General features: G+C 38.3%; 1 pseudogene; it reads left to right on the top strand.

Annotated features, from left to right (window-relative positions):
- Positions 1 to 515: 515 nt before the first annotated feature.
- Positions 516 to 18,293, top strand: part of LOC100341532 (large ribosomal subunit protein eL15 pseudogene) — a 48,467-nt pseudogene continuing 30,689 nt past the window's right edge.

The raw sequence follows: 18,293 nt of genomic DNA, 5'->3' as shown, positions 1-18,293 counted from the left end.
TGTGTCAGAATTCCACAAATTTTAGTCTCCATGATTTTTCTGGTCCACAGCCAATGTGGGAGAAATTTTGATCTCTTAGTGTATCTATCTCTACCTATATTCAGTCTCTTCCTTGGTTGAAGACCCAAGAATCTTCCCCTCTGCATCTTTACCTGGTGTTCTGAGGAGTGCCAATGAAGCTGGACTGACTAGAAGCCTGTGTGATCTAATGGTTAGGTCAACAAGGTTCAACTTTCCCAAAACTTCACAGCAAGTTGCCATTTCTTTAAGATGGCCAAAACACATTAGAAGCAAAGCTTGGAGCGCCAATTTAAAGCACTAGATTCACAGGACTAGGAAAAGTCATCTGAGAACATACCTGTGGTGGAGATACAAGAATGGGGGAAGTTAATGACAAAGGAAGCAAACCTCAGGGACTAGTCCAAAATCCAAGCAAGAAAGCAGGCAACAATAGGGTAGTCTGACATCAGATAAAAAGAATCCAATCACTGGAATGAGGATATAGGAGAAGAATAATGGTTATACGAAGTGCTAATAAGAGCAAGACACAACTAAAGCCTCAAGATATACAGGAATTGAGGCAGGATTCCACGAAAAAGTCTCAAGTCCACAGCAATAAAGTGAGAATCCTGTTTACTTAAAGTGCAGTAAAAGGTGGTGACTTGATCACAAAATAAAGGCTAATGGAAGTCCCTTGGTAGTAGGTCTATAACACCAACAGCAAGGTTGACTTCTTTTTGAGTTAGAGACTTCTAAATTCTTCATAAGAATAAAAGCAGTCCTGGCAGTTAGGGAATTCCAAATGGTAAGATTCAAACAAAATAAAGACTTAGTTTTAAAATCCCCATTTCAAAGATTATGTATTCCTTTAAAACAGGGACCAGTAAACTTTGTCCATGATATACAAGATAGTAAATATTTTAGGGTATGCATGCCATACAGTCCACGTGGCAACTACTCAACTCTGACTTTATGCTGTGAAACCAGCCTCAGACATAATATAAACAAAAGAGCATGACTAGGTTCCAATAAAACTGTATGAATGCTAACATTTGAATTTTGTAAAATGTTCATGTGTCATGGAATATTACCTTTCTTGTGAGTTGTTTCCATACAATCTTTTAAACAGGTAAAAAATCATCCTAGGATCACAAGACATAAAAAATGGATGACAAATCTAAATGTGGGCTGGCGCCGCAGCTCAGTAGGCTAATCTTCCGCCTGCGGCGCGGCTGGCACACCAGGTTCTAGTCCTGGTTGGGGCGCTGGATTCAGTCCCGGTTGCCCCTCTTCCAGGCCAGCTCTCTGCTCTGGCCAGGGAGTGCAGTGGAGAATGGCCCAAGTGCTTGGGCCCTGCACCCCATGGGAGACCAGGATAAGTACCTGGCTCCTGCCATCGGATCAGCGCGGTGCACCGGCCGCAGCACGCCGGCCGCGGCGGCTATTGGAGGGTGAACCAATGGCAAAAGGAAGACCTTTCTCTGTCTCTCTCACTGTCCACTCTGCCTGTCAAAAAAAAAAAAAAAAATCCCAATGTGGCCCAAAGCCCACTGGTTGCTAACCCTTGCTCAGATGAACTACTCGCTCACATACAGAGAGTTTCCTGTGCAAGCCACCTCTCTAGCACCTTCATTCATCTGCAGACCATGAAGCAATAACAGTTCCTCAACTGAATGAAAAGCCAAGCAGTTATCCTGGATACCTTACATGTGTCAGAAATGTATGTGTATTTTTCTCTCACATTTTTTGTCAATGAGAGATGCAGTGTTAAGAAAAGTAATGTTCAGATGACAGTTGCTAAATGCTTTGGACTTCATTTCAAAATGGTGTACAGTAACTTAGAGAATGGATGATCCATTTTTATGCAGGCATACTCATATGCATAATCAACAACTGCCTTCTTCCCACATTACTAGCTCTTTACAATGCTCAAGTTTTTCTGTGATTTATTAAGTTATCCTCCCCCTCTCCTTCTCCCATGGATAATCTTCAATAAAATTATCACAGTGTGGTTCTCTATTATCACACCAACAGGAATAGTTTTCAGGAAATAAAAGAGAATTTCCCTTTGTACATGCCCACCTGTTGGTACTCCCATAAAAGAGCCCCGCATTCAAAAGAAATCACCATATTCTGAAATCTGTAGAGGAGCTAATTAAGTCCAGTGATCATGCTAATGGAAACAGAAAATGACTCTTAGCAACTAAACCTTTGAAATTTCCCTGTTTCTACATAAATGAAAAAAAATGGTGTGCTTTTTTGAAAAGAGCTTTTTTCATAGTAATTTTACATTTAAAAAATGTTTTCTTTCTATGAAAGTAATGTGTGTTCATTGGTATTTACAATTTCAAGTCTTACTCCCTTCATCCTCAAACCCTTTTGGACAATTCCACAATAATATTTTAAATAAGTGTGGGGATTCGGCTTCATGTAGTTATTCTTTGCTACTGTCACACTTCTCACTATAATGCAGTACAAAAAAGTTAAAGCACACATAGATCAACAATCCTACCTAGAAATATCCCTTACAAACATACAGAAATTAAAATCCAAATTTGGAAAATAAGGTATATGAGGAAAAAAGCAACCCCCTCTAAAATTAAAATAAAAAGAAATAAGAATGGAATCAAGAAATACCTTGAGATCAAAAAATTTCCTTGTTTGAAAATTTTGTATGGTTCATGCTTAATTATTCAGACTAATGATGACAGGACACACAAATATGAATAAACCAAAACCATATATAACTCTATCAAAATTCCAGTCAGAGTTACCAAAGACTGAGGATTTATGTCATCTTCAAATAATTTCATGATCACATCACAATAATATGTGTGGCTATACACTCATCCATTTTGTAAACAATTATCAGAAATATTCTCTAAAACCTTTTATAAAGTAAATAGTTCCTAGGCTCAACAGTGCTTAAAATTTAACCTAGAAATTACATGAACAGATGCATCATTATGCACAGATTAAACAATGAGAAAAATATTTTTTTAACTTTTATTTAATGAATATAAATTTCCAAAGTACGATTTATGGATTACAATGGCTTCTCCCCCATACCGTTACTCCCACCCACAACCCTCCCCTTTCCCACTCCCTCTCCCCTTCCATTCACATCAAGATTCATTTTCGATTATCTTAATATACAGAAGATCAGCTTAGTATACATTAAGTAAGGATTTCAACAGTTTGCTCCCACACAGAAACATAAAGTGAAAAAAAAATAGATGATTTTTTTTAAATGATGATGAAATCAGATCAGACCTATTGTCATGTTTAATCCCAGTGAGAGTCAAGTTGGGAGTTGATAATTTCTTTTTTTTTTTTTTTTTACAGAGGATCAGTTTAGTATGCATTAAGTACAGATTTCAACAGTTTGCACCCCCATAGAAACACAAAATGAAATATATTGTTTGAGTACTCGTTATAGCATTAAATCTCAATGCACAGCACATTAAGGACAGAGATCCTACATGAGGAGTAAGTGCACAGTGACTCCTGTTGTTGACTTTACCAATTGACACTCCTGTCTATGGCATCAGTAATCTCCCTATGCTCCAGTCATGAGTTTCCAAGGCTATGGAAGCCCTCTGAGTTCTCCGATTCTTATCTTGTTTAGACAAGGTCATAGTCAAAGTGGAAGTTCTCTCCTCCCTTCAGAGAAAGGTACCTCCTTCTTTGAAGACCTGTTCTTTCCACTGGGATCTCACTCACAGAGATCTTTTGCCAGAGTGTCTTGGCTTTCCATGCCTGAAATGCTCTCATGGGCTTTTCAGCCAGATCCGAATGCCTTTAGGGCTGATTCTGAGGCCAGAGTGCTATTTAGGACATCTGCCATTCTATGAGTCTGCTGAGTATCTCTCTTCCCATGTTGGATCACTCTCCCCTTTATTTATTCTATCAGTTAGTGTTAGCAGGTACTAGACATGTTTATGTGCTCCCTTTGGCTCTTACACCTATCAGTATGATCAATTGTGAACTGAAATTTATCACTTGGACTAGCGAGATGGCATTGGTACATGCCACCTTGATGGGATTGAATTGGAATCCCCTGGTATGTTTCTAACTCTACCATTTGGGGCAAGTCAGCTTGAGCATGTCCCAAATTATACATCTCTTCCCTCTCTTATTCCCACTCTTATGTTTAACAGGGATCACATTTCAGTTAAATTTCAACACTTAAGAATAACTGTGTATTAATTACAGAATTAAACCAGTCATATTAAGTAGAACAGACAAAAAAACTATTAATAGCTACCTTTTATTGGACACTATCTACCATCTACTGTGCCATGTGATTTACATTCAAAAATTCTGTCAGGAACAGGAATCGATGCTTTTATCTCCGTATCACAGACAGTAACATATTTAAATTGAAATGAACCGTAAAGATTTAGAAGTTCTGCTGAAGACTGTGTCATTTGCTTTGAGTCATGTCTTATCAATAAAGCTGCAGTGAGCTGAGCCCAAGTCTTCAGAGCTTAGGTCATTTCTGGAAGAATCTTGTCTCCCAGGCTTTTGTAGAGTAACCCTTGTACAGATACACAATTGAGATATACACATGATACACACATGATCCTTCAGTCTGGAGATCAGAGCCTAGTATATACTAAATCTTATTCATTCATCTGATATTCACTGTGCCTTTAGCTATTGCCAAACATGGTTCTAATACCTATGGCTAGAGTAATTTAAAAATTCTGATTTATCCTGTATTGAGTTACTCTGCTGACATTTTCTAGATAGAACATCTTGACTTTCATTGTCAATGTGTCACAGAAAATGTGTCTTTCAATAAAATTATTTTTAGAATTAATGTTTAAGCAAAAATATTTTTGGAAAAACATATTTTCTCTCTAAAACTCAAATATAAGTTTTTAGTAAACATTGTGCATGAAGAGTCTCAAGTTATAATGAAAATGTATTTATAAAACAACAGTATCAGGGCCGTGCTGTGGTGTAGCAGGTAAAGCCACCGCCTGCAGTGCTGGCATCCCATATGGGTGTGGACTTGATACCTGGTTGCTCCACTTCCAATCCAGCTCTCTGCTATGGCCTGGGAAAGCAGTAGAAGATGGCCCAAGTCCTTGTGCCTCTGCACCCACGTGGGAGACCTGGAAGAAGCTCCTGACTCCTGCCTTTTGATCGGCACAGCTTCAGCTGATGCAGCCAATTGGGGAGTGAACCAGCAGATGGAAGACTCTCTCTCTCTCTGCTCTCCTCTCTCTGTGTAACTCTGACTTTCAAATAAATATATAAATCTTTAAAAAATAAAAAAATTTAAAAAAGTAAAATAAATTCATTTCAAAAGCTCATTAAATAAAAAGTAAAATGACCATAGACTAGCAGAGAAATAGCAGGGATATGAATAAAGAAAAAAATCAGTATCACATGTAGACATTTAGAAAATCATGGTGTCGACACAGGAATATTTTTTAGGTGCCTCTGGCTCCAAGAAGTGAGGAATTACTATATATAAGGATGTTGGGAGCCACTGTGCTGGTTTCCCTGTATAGGCCTTTGTTTAGACTAACCTTCAACTGTGTTCCTGTAATGAGGATTCACTAGAAAATTCCATTTGTACAGCTCACTGATATGGTTAGCGCTTGGCCATCTGGCTTCAGTGCTCTCTTTATTGTACCTCGATAAGCATGTCTGGTAGCTCTAAGACCTTGCTGTAACTCCCTTTGTCAAATTGATACTGATTCCTGTGAAATTCTTCCTTTGAACTATGTTGTAAGATGACCCCTGCTTACCCTCGATTGTTACAATCCTTGCCTTGTACTATATAAGCTACCTCCTTCTCCAATAAAGTGAGACCTTGATCAGAGTACTGTCTTGATCTCCCTTCTCATGTCTGGTTTGTCTCTCCACTCAGGTTTGCCCTCCTCGTGTGCTAGTTGATTACCCCACGGGCCAGGGCATAAGGAAACAATTTATATAATTAACCTTCATATCCACAGATTTTGCAACCAAAGATTCTACCAAGCACATACTGAAATATACAAAATAGGGGATGACGTTGTATTGTCACAGATTAAGATGCAGCCTGCAATGCCAGCATCCCACATTGCTACTGGTTAGAGCCCCAGTTGCTCCACTTCTGAGTCAGCTAAGGGCCTAGGAAAAGAAGCAGAAGATGGCCCAAGTACTTGTGCTCCAGCCACCCACAGGGGAGACCAAGGTTAAGCTACTGGCTGCTGCTGGTTTCTGCCTGGTCCAGCCCAAGTCATTGTGGCCATCTAGAGAATGAACCAGCAAATGGAAGATCTCTCTCTGTCTCCTCCTCTCTCTCTGTAACTCTGTCTTTCAAGTGAATAAAACATCTTTAAAAAATAAAATATTCAAACTAGACAAGTAGCAGTTATAGTGAACATGTACAGGCTTTTTTGGTCATTATTCTCTAAACAATAAAGCATGACAGCTATTTATATAGCAATTACTTTGTGTTAGGTATTAACAATGTCTAGAGATGACTTATATAGGAGGATGAATATAGACTATATGCAAATATCATGCCATTTTACACAAGGGAATTGAAAAAGCCCTAGATTTTGGTATCCTCAGGTGGTCCTGGATATTGTTATCCCCTGTGTATACTTGGTGATGACTGCATTAGATTATCTGCTTACAGCAAAAAGAAATGATTTTTTCATGCTTTTTACATTCTTACATGCATATTTTAGCTATATACTTGGTTGTAGTTTTTGAGTTGATATGTAATACATTATTTTTTCTATACATAATAATAGTTTCCCAGTTAACATTATTACATAGAATGTATAATTTTCTGGAATGAATCACTAATATTTGGAGGTAACTGCTTAGTAGACAGAAATCCCTGCTTTGATGGAATTTATACATCAGAGGGAATAGAGAGATAATAAACATGATAAATTAGTATATTGCATAGTGTTAGATGGTGATAAATAATGAAAAGAACAAGCGAGGCAGAAGAGGAGGAAGGGGTAGGTATATGTGTGGCCAAAGAAATCACAATTTTGGATGGGTTCTCAATAAAGCCTCACTGAGGATGTGATGCCTAAGTAAAAAACCCAAGAGAGCTGAGGAAGCCCATTATAGGTATATGTTGGTAACCAGTAGTCTCAATTGAAAGAAGCATGAAGACTATTCCCATGAATTCCAAGAACTGTAAGCTGGAGCTCCATTGGAGGAATATAAGCAAGGGGAAGACAGAAAAAAACATGGGGAGTGGGAAGGAAAACAAGCAGAATTATGGTGGGAACAATGGTGAAAATTGTCCAGTACTGGTATTGAACCACTATCACTCCCCCAAGCCATTTTCATTTCCTTTCTACTTGACCTAAGATAGTAGCCTTGCATATAAATCTTCTATCTGCTTTATTGAGAACTGTATGATAAAACGAACACAGGTAATTATAGAGAAGGTCTGTTTCATGGTCACAGATACAACAGCAATCAATCAAACCCCGTGGTGCAAAGTTCCATTTGCGAGTGTTTTGGTTTCCTATTTCTTAAAGTCACATCTAGTTCAAAATGGAACCGCCTCTCTACCACAAAGGGCCAGCTTTGTGTGTTAGATTGAAACGCATTGATAAAATTGTGGAATCTTCCCCAGACTTTTCTCAAGAATGGATTCTTGAGAAATGGATTCTTCAAAAGGACAAGAGATAGATGAACTTTAATGAGACCTTTACTTTTTCTCTGTAAGGGTGTCTTGTGGTAATAGATTATATAATAATTATAAAGACATCTTATATTCTTCATGAGGAAATAGCATGCTATATAAGTCATATACAAATTGCTGTCAGGTTGAATTTTGCTCAAAATTATATACTCCCTAATCAGGTTGCTTTTTTTTTAGTACAGAAAAATATTGTCATGAAATTTAATTTTATCCTGAAATATTTAACAAAGATGAACACATAAGGCAAGCAGAGTAAGACCCAGACACATGGGTTGGGAGAAAGAATGATGACACTGCTTCCAGTGCCATGCCTGTGCTGACACAGAGGCAGCTGAGGAGAAAGATATAGAAACTTTGAAGGAGCAAAGGAATATCAATCAAAAGGGGTAGTCTGAAGCATAAGAAAAGGTTTTAAAATAGCATTTTCCAGCAAAGTGTTAAGTTGAATACTCTATGTGATACTAGGATGTTTCTTTCTACTTTAGAGCAGCTTAGGTTTAAAAAAGGGAGACTAACATCCAAAGAGTTTAAACAAGGCAGGAGCAGAAAAGTCAGTTGGAAACCTATCCTTAAATATAATTCAACAAAGCAGAATAGTCAACGACATATATGGGAACTTCAAAAAGTTTCTGTAAAGGCAGAATTAAAGAATAAATTTATTTTAGAGCAAAAATTGAAACCATGAATGATCTTTTTGATATACATTTTTCATGAACTGTCTTGAAGATCTCATAATACAACAATAAAACAAGTCTTAATAGTATCATCGTGAAAATTAGTTTCACTGCACCCTGTCATCATTACATGCATTTTATTCTTAACTTGTAGAATCAAGATTAAAAAAAAGCAGAAGTTAAACCTAAATAAGCTATATAAATTCAGTCCTTTTTAAAGAAGAAAAATAGAAAGCTTCATCTTACAAATATAGTGTTACCTTTTAAAGCAAAACTTTTTTTTTTTTTTGACAGGCAGAGTGGACAGTGAGAGAGAGAGAGACAGAGAGAAAGGTCTTCCTTTGCCGTTGGTTCACCCTCCAATGGCCGCCGCGGCCGGCACGCTGCAGCCGGCGCACCGCGCTGATCCGAAGGCAGGAGCCAGGTACTTATCCTGGTCTCCATGCGGGTGCAGGGCCCAAGCACTTGGGCCATTCTCCGCTGCACTCCCGGGCCATAGCAGAGAGCTGGTCTGGAAGAGGGGCAACCGGGACAGAATCCAGTGCCCCGACCGGGACTAGAACCCAGTGTGCCGGCGCCGAAAGGTGGAGGATTAGCCTAGTGAGCCGTGGCGCCGGCCAAAGCAAAACTTTTATACAGAAACATGCTAACCAAGTGGGAATAGTATAAAACAGAAGATAAATTTTTTGGGGGAAAAGTCAGTTCTAGTTTGGATGCCAAGAGCACTAACTGTCTCAACTGGCGTGGCTGAGGTTCTAATCCTGGCAATTCACAGTGGTTACTGACATTAAGGAAGTCATGGATGGCTATGGAAGGCATCTTGCAGTTAGAATCACTTTTCATTGGCAATTAGGAGAAGAGGAAAACTCCATTTATTACACCACTCCATATTAGAAGCTTCTTTTCCAAACAACTTAAGAATGTTGCTCATGCGTTCTAGGAAGCTAGAAGTTCCATAGAACTAGAAATGGATACACTCGATGCCAATAAGGATGAAATTATACTATTTACAAGGAAGAAAGTCATGTCTCACTGACAAAATATTTGATAAACATAATCTACACTTCTTAACCCGAGAAAGACATTCCAAAGAGTGGTGTGGTCAGGTCAGAGGGAGCCACTTCCCTGCTTTAGGGAAGGGGATTGGACTATGAAAGAGTAAATAAAACAGAGGACTCAACATGTTGAAGATTCTTGCTCAGGCCCTCTGCACTTCTTTCTTTGCTGATAATAATACTGTATAGAAAATGAACAATTTTGATATAATGGAAAATGAAATTCACCCAGTAATTCTCTGATAACAGTTATCTGCCCTCTTCCCTAGGGTGGCATCTGGTAGGGCTTTACTCACAAATTCCATTGGGTTTACTCTGTGTCCTAACCACAGGACCAGCGTTAAGGTGACTTATTATCAAAATATAGTAAAAAGTATTAAGAGGGCCAGCGCCGCGGCTCACTAAGCTAATCCTCCTCCTGTGGAGCCAGCACCCCGAGGGGTGCAGGATTCTGTCCCGGTTGCCCCTCTTCCAGTCCAGCTCTCTGCTGTGGCCCGGGAAGGCAGTGGAGGATGGCCCAAGTCCTTGGGCCCCTGCACCCATATGGGAGACCAGGAGGAAGCACCTGGCTCCTGGCTTCAGATCGGCGCAGTGCGCCAGCCGTAGCAGCCATTTGGGGGGTGAACCAACGGAAGGAAGACCTTTCTCTCTGTCTCTCTCTCTCTCTCACTGTCTAACTCTGCCTGTCCAAAAAAAAAAAAAAAAGTATTAAGAGAAAGCAAATTCAAACAAGGAAGTTTCGTGGCCAAAGTGTGAACTGGATATTTGTAAAGTCATACATAGTTTTGAGACGTACTTCAAAGGTAAGAAAGCTTAACTTTCTTAATTTTCTTCTGAACCAATAAATATAGAAAAGGAAATCACCAAAAGAAGTAGAAGAATCTTGAATAACAAACACTTAATAAATGTGTGACATAAGGGCCAGTGTTGTGGTACAGTGAGTTAAGCTTCCACCTGGGATACCGGCATCCCATCCGAGTGCCCACTGGAGTCTCAGCTGCTCCACTTCCAATCCAGCTCCTGCTAATGCACCTGGGAATGCAAGTACCTGGGATCCTGCCACCCATGAGGAAGACCTGGATGGAGCTCCAGACTCCTAGCTTCACCCTGGCCAAGCCCTGACCCTTGTGGACATTTGGGGCGTGAATATGCAAATGGAAGATCTCACTCATTCACTCACTCACTCGCTCGTGCTCTCAATGTATTTATCACCAAACCTACACCATATATTCAAACTGACATGGATGATTCCATTCTCAAGTGTACTATTAATTAAGAATATGATTTAATAAAATGTAATTTTTTCTACTAAAGAGTCATGTATGCTTTATATCTCAAAAATTAAGAATGAATCCTCCTGTGATCCCTGTTAAACATAAGAGTGGGAATAAGAGAGGGAAGAGATGTACAATTTGGGACATGCTCAAGCTGACTTGCCCCAGATGGTAGAATTAGAAACATACCAGGGGACTCCAATTCAATCCCATCAAGGTGGCATGTACCAATGCCATCTCACTAGTCCCAGTGACAATTTCAGTTCACAATTGATCATAATGAAAGGACTAAGAGTCAAAGGGAGCACATAAACAAGTCTAGTACCTCCTAATACTAACCGATAGAATAAATAAAGGGGAGAGTGATCCAACATGGGAAGCGAGATACTCAGCAGACTCATAGAATAGCAGATGTCCTAAACAGCACTCTGGCCTCAGAATCAGCCCTAAAGGCATTCGGACCTGGCTGAAAAGCCCATAAGAGTATTTCAAGCATGGAAAGCCAAGACACTCTGGCAAAAAAAAAAAAAAAAAAAAAAAAAAAAAAAAAAAAAACTAAATGAAAGATCTCTGTGAGTGAGATCCCAGTGGAAAGAATGTGTCATCAAAGAAGGAGGTACCTTTCTCTGAAGGGAGGAGAGAACCTCCACTTTTGTTTTTTTGTTTTGTTGTTGTTGTTTTTTTTTTTTTTTTTTTTTTTTTTTTTTTTTTTTTGACAGGCAGAGTGGACAGTGAGAGAGAGAGACAGAGAGAAAGGTCTTCCTTTGCCGTTGGTTCACCCTCCAATGGCCGCCACGGCCAGCGCGCTGCGGCCGGCGCACCACGCTGATCCGATGGCAGGAGCCAAGAACCAGGTGCTTTTCCTGGTCTCCCATGGGGTGCAGGGCCCAAGCACCTGGGCCATCCTCCACTGCACTCCCTGGCCACAGAAGAGGGCAGGCCTGGAAGAGGGGCAACCGGGACAGAATCTGGCGCCCCGACCAGGACTAGAACCCGGTGTGCCGGCGCCGCTAGGCGGAGGATTAGCCTAGTGAGCCGCGGCGCCGGCCAAGAACCTCCACTTTGACTATGACCTTGTCTAAACAAGATAAGAGTCGGAGAATTCAAAAGGCTTCCATAGCCTTGGAAACTCATGACTGGAGCATAGGGAGATTACTGATGCCATAAACAGGAGTGTCAATTGGTAAAGTCAACAACAGGAGTCACTGTGCACTTACTCCTCATGTAGGATCTCTGTCCTTAGTGTGCTGTACATTGAGTTTTAATGCTATAACGAGTACTCAAACAATATATTTCACTTTGTGTTTCTATGTGGGTGCAAACTGTTGAAATCTTTACTTAATGTATGCTAAACTGATCTTCTGTATATTAAGAGAATCGAAAATGAATCTTGATGTGAATGGAAGGGGAGAGGGAGTGGGAAAGGAGAGGGTTGCAGGTGGGAGGGACATTATGGGGGGGAAGCCATTGTAATCCATAAGCCATACTTTGGAAATTTATATTCATTAAATAAAAGTTAAAAAAAAAAGAATGAATCCTCCAATTCAAAGTGTCCATCCCTGCTATTTGTATAGGTAACTAGCAGCCACAATGAAACAACTAGTATGCTTTTTAAAAGATCAATTGGTAATGTGATTTTTTCATAAATTCAAATTTGCCATAAGGTTACTCTAAATTAGTTAAAGTTTATAAAAACAAGTTACTATTATCTTTGTTTATCATTATCTGAAATAGATGCAGGAAAATTTGACCTTATATTAATGTGTATTTGGGTCACTTACAATGCAACTGCACTCCTCACTCCACATCAGTGTAACAGATTCAACACGTCCCCAACTGCTTTTACAGTTAACACTTTTTATTTCAATTAGTCCAGAAAATTTACCTCTGGGGAAACCTCCAAGGGATTCCGATTGACTAATAAAATGACTTTTGCATTAGTAACATTGATATTATCATCGCAATCCTTTGTATGAAACGTAAAAACTGAACTCAAAAGAAATTATATTTACATAAGCATTCCTCAACTTTACACTGAACCATGAGATAAACATATTAGAAAAGATGTTGTTTATTTTCCAATTAATCCCAATATCTAGCATATAGATGATTTTAAAATCAAGGAGTACTGAATTGTTTTATATAACATTCTATTTTTCTCCTAGGCAAATATTTTATTGGCTCCCTTCCAATTATGCATTGATTTCTCTATTATCCTTGAATTTTTAAAGATTTTCCTCACCAATTTTAGGTAAATTTTTCAAACTATAGTTGTCTAGTATACTTGTGTGTTGTATTTTCATTAAACATTATAGAAAATTAATTTGTGACCTGTCATGTTTAAATAAATTTGCCATAACATTTGTACTGAATTTTATTTTTAAATACAGTAAACAAAACTATTGCAATATATAACTATGGGAGAGTATTTAAAACATTTTTAGAGAAACATGTTAAATGATGAATATACTTTGGAGTATATTTTTTTTAATTTTGGAGAAATTTTAGAGAAACATGTTAAACAATGAATATACTTTGGAGTATATTTTTTTAAATTCATGCATAGTTTTCTCATAATACATATTTTGCATGAACTTTTTAAAAACCTTTGAGTTCATGGAAAATATGTACTTTGAGAAGATTGTGCATGAATTCTGAATGATTTTCGGCATCAAAATAATTTTTTTTTTAATTTTTTATTTCTATAAAATTTTCATGTATTTCATATACATAATTTAAAAAGGATAATGACAGTTTTCAACTTACCCTTCCTCCTGCCTTCATTTCTACCATCTTCCTCCTTACTTTCTTCTTTTTCTTTTAACTTTTATATTGGCATACTTTCAATTTACTTTATAATCACAAGCTTAACCCTTCACTAAATAAAAAATTCAGTAAGTAGAAAATCAATTGATTCTCAGAAGTATAGAAAAGGGCTATTAAACGAACAATAATCAAATCTTAGAATGTCAATTTTTCTTATAAATATTACATTTTTGTACTCTGCATATTAGTTATCACAAATCATGAAAAATATATAATATTTGTCTTTTAGAGACTGACTTATTTCACTAAATATAATGGTCTCTAAATGTATCTATTTTGTTGAGTAAGACAGGATTTCATTTTTTCTGGCTGAGTAGTATCCCATTGTGTATTTATACAATAATTTTATTTAGTCTTCATTTGATGGACATCTTGGATGATTCCATATCTTAGCTATTGTGAGTTGAGCTCCTATGAACACTGAGGTAGAGCTAACTCTTTAATATGCTGATTTCACTTCCTAAGGTTAAATTGCTAGGAGTGGAATAGCTGGGTCACATAGTAGACCTATTTTCAGATTTCTGATGAATCTTCATATTGTTTTACATAATGGTTGTACTAGTTTATATTTCCAACTTTTCCCCCCATACCTTCACCAACATTTTTTTTTTAATTTTAGATGATATCCATTCTAACTGGAGTGAGGTGAAACCTCATTGTGGCTTTTAATTGCATTTCCCTGATGGCTTGTGATCCTGAGCATCTTTTCATGTTTCTGTTGGCCATTTGTGTTTTATCCTTTGAAAAATGTCTGTTCACATGATTAGCCTATTTGTTAACCAGATTGTTTGTTTTGTTGTTGAGTTACTTGAGCTTCTTATATATCCTAGATATTCATCCATTATCAGACATATAGTTTGGAAGTATTTTCTCCCATTCTGTCATTTGTGTCTTTGTTGAGAGTTTCCTTTGCTGTGCAGAAGCTTCTTACATAAATACAACCCCTTTTTTCTATTTCTGCCTGTGATTGTGGAGTCTAATCCAAGAAGTCTTTGCCTAATTCCTAATTCTTTCCACAGACATATTGAAGTATCCTCATATCAAATAGCTTCACAAATTAAAACTTGAAGTAATCTAAGTCATTTAAAAGAAACTTTTGGAAGTTACATTAGGGTGTATCTAATGTGCTGGCTCATTTTCCTCTAATTAGAAACACTCTTGGAAAATCCCTAGGGGAGAATTACTATGGACGACAAGATGGATTTTGCTCTGGTTATCCAAGCCTAGTCTTCTAAATTAATTATAGCCATGCTGGGGAAAGTATGACTCCTGAAGCAATTAACATACTCTTTAGACAAGAAGAGTAAAGAAATCAAGAAAATTATGGTGACTTGGTGACCTAACACAGTAAGGAACTAACATATTATTAAACATTGTTCTGGAAATGAAATGTAGTAAGGTGAGATGAAATAGTTCTGATTTACAGACAAAGAAGAAATTATTATACCATTCAAAGAAGTTGTATTTAAACATTCTAGTCAGAAAAATAAGTCTTTTTAATAGCACAAGACTGTTGAGGAAGGGAAAATAAGGAACTTAACTCCTTGAGTGTATACCCAAACTAAGACATAGTCCTGCATTTAAGCCCACCTAAAATGTGAAAAGAACAGAGATTAAGTATTTTTGGTTCTAACCCTGACTCCCTCAATTACTAGTTATGAATCTACATGCAAGTTATTTAAACATCTTGCCTCAATTTCCCCATCTGTGAAAGGAGGATAACATTAGTACCTATCTCTAAGAGTTGATGTGAGAAATAAATGAGACAATACATTTGTATTACAGAATTTAAATGGTATCTGGCATTTAGTGAGTGCTATTGAAATTATTATTATTTCAGGAAAATTCTTAGATAATTCATCTTATTCTTGTTCCTTCCTCCCTGCCACTCACTGTCTGTTTCATTCAAATATGTCTCAACTCTTCTTCTAGGGTCAACACTGTTTTTCTATCCCTAGGTGTGGTAGTTTCCCAAGTGGTGACAATGTGCCATAAACTGGGTGGTATAAAACAAATTTTTTCTGTACCTGGAGTACAGAAGTCAGAAATCAAGATATAAGCAATATTGGTCTCTGGATATTTCTTAAGGGCCTGAGGGAAAAATATGTTCGTACCTCTCTCTCATAGCTTTTGGAAGTTGCCACAGTCCTTGATGTTCCTTGATTTGTTGACATATTGCTTTGATCTCTCCCTCTATGATGATATGGCACACTCTCCCTGTCTACTTCCAAACTTCCCTTTTCTTGAGAGCATATTCTTGGGAACAGGTAAGGCCCACCCTAACCTGGGATGTTCTCTGCTTCAATTTATCTAGAAAGACCCTATTCCCAAATAAGGTCACCTTCATAGTTGAACATACATGTTTGGAATAACAATTCATCACACAAAACTAGATATATATTCAAATGACATCACATTCTTGAAATGCTCCTGAATGAACACTGGGTCACAGAAGAAATCAAAAGAGAAATCAAAAAATTTCTGGAAGTAAATGAGGATAACAACACAACATATCAAAAATTATGGGATACAGCAAAAGCAGTGTTAAGAGGGAAGTTTATATCAATAGGTGCCTACATCAAGAAATTGGAAAGGCACCAAATAAACGAGCTTTCAATGCATTTCAACAATCTAGAAAAACTGCAGCAAACAAGACCCAAAACTAGTAGGAGAAAGAAATAATTATAATCAGAGAAGAAATCAATAGGATTGAATCCAAAAAAAATTACAAAAAATCAGCCAAACGAAGAGCTGGTTTTTTGAAAAAATAAACAAAACTGGCAGACCATTGGCCCAACTAACTAAAAAAAGAAGAGAAAACACCCAAATCAATAAAATCAGAGATGAAAAAGGAAATGTAACAGACACCACAGAAATAAAAAGAATCATCAGAAATCACTATGAGGACTTCTATGCCAGCAAACAGGGAAATCTATCAGAAATGGATAGATTCCTGGACACATGCAACCTACCTAAATTGAACCAGGAAGGCATCAAAAACCTAAACAGACCCATAACTGAGACAGAAATTGAAACAGTAATAAAGGCCCTCCCAACAAAGAAAAGCCCAGGACCAGATGGATTCACTGCTGAATTCTACCAGACATTTAAAGAAGAACTAACTCCAATTCTTCTCAAACTACTCAGAACAATCGAGAAAGAGGGAATCCTCCTGAATTCTTCCTATGAAGCCAGCATCACCTTAATCCCAAAGCTGGAAAAAGATGCAGCATTGAAAAAAATTACAAACCAATATCCCTGATGAACATAGATGCAAAAATCCTCAATACAATTTTTGCCAATAGTATGCAACAACACATCAGAAAGATCATCCACCCAGAACAAGTGGGATTTATCCCTGGTATGCAGGGATGGTTCAATGTTCGCAAATCAATCAATGTGATACACCACATTAACAAACTGCAAAAGAAAAACCATATGATTATCTCAATAGATGCAGAGAAAGCATTTGATAAAATACAACACCTTTCATGATGAAAACTCCAAGTAAATTGGGTATAGAAGGAACATTCCTCAGTAAAATCAAAGCAATTTATGAGAAACCCACGGCCAGACGGCTCTGCGGCTCAACAAGCTAATCCTCTGCCTGAAGCGACAGCACACCAGGTTCTAGTCCTGGTCGGGGCGCTGGATACTGTCCTGGTTGCCCCTCTTCCAGGCCAGCTCTCTGATGTGGCCAGGGAGTGCAGTGGAGAATGGCCCAAGTGCTTGGGCCTTGCACCCGCATGGGAGACCAGGAGGAAGCACCTAGATCCTGGCTTCGGATCAGCGTGGTGCGCCGGCCTCAACGCGTTGGCCACAGCAGCCATTGGGGGTGAAACAATGGAAAAGGAAGACCTTTCTCTCTGTCTTTCTCTCTCACTGTCCACTCTACCTGTCAAAAAAAAAAAAAAAAAAAAAAGAAGAAGAAGAAGAAAAGAAAAGAAAAGAAAAGAAAAGAAAAAGAAAAAGAAAAACCCACGGCCAGCATCCTATTGAATGGGAAAAGTTGGAAGCATGTCCACTGAGATCTGGTACCAGACAGGGATGTCCACTCTCACCACTGCTATTCAATATAGTACTGAAAGTTTTAGCCAGAGCCATTAGGCAAGAAAAAGAAATTAAAGGGATACAAATTGGGAAGGAAGAACTCAAACTATCCCTCTTTGCAGATGATATGATTCTTTATTTAGGGGACCCAAAGAACTCTACTAAGAGACTATTGGAACTCATAGAAGATTTTGGCAAAGTAGCAGGATATAAAATCAATGCGCAATCAACAGCCTTTGTATACACAGGCAATGCCACGGCTGAGGAAGAACTTCTAAGATCAATCCCATTCACAATAGCCACAAAAACAATCAAATGCCTTGGAATAAACTTAACCAAGGACGTTAAAGATCTCTAAGATGAGAATTACAAAATCTTAAAGAAAGCAATATAAGAGGATACCAAAAAATGGAAAAATCTTCCATGCTCATGGATTAGAAGAATCAACATCATCTAATGTCCATAATCCCAAAAGCAATTTATAGATTCAATGTGGCCGTCGCCGCGGCTCACTAGGCTAATCCTCCACCTTGTGGTGCAGGCACACCAGGTTCTAGTCCTGATTGGGGCGCTGGATTCTGTCCCGGTTGCCCCTCTTCCAGGCAGCTCTCTGCTGTGGCCAGGGAGTACAGTGGAGGATAGCCCAGGTGCTTGGGCCCTGCACCCCATGGGAGACCAGAAAAAGCACCAGGCTCCTGGCTCCTGCCATCGGATCAGCATGGTGTGCCGGCCGCAG

Source organism: Oryctolagus cuniculus, chromosome 5 (genome assembly GCF_051225735.1).
Source record: "Oryctolagus cuniculus isolate XC-2025 breed Fujian yellow rabbit chromosome 5, ASM5122573v1, whole genome shotgun sequence".
Classification (NCBI taxonomy): domain Eukaryota; kingdom Metazoa; phylum Chordata; class Mammalia; order Lagomorpha; family Leporidae; genus Oryctolagus; species Oryctolagus cuniculus.
The sequence above is the reverse complement of the archived record's forward strand: the minus strand, read 5'-3'. Positions and strand labels throughout refer to the sequence as shown.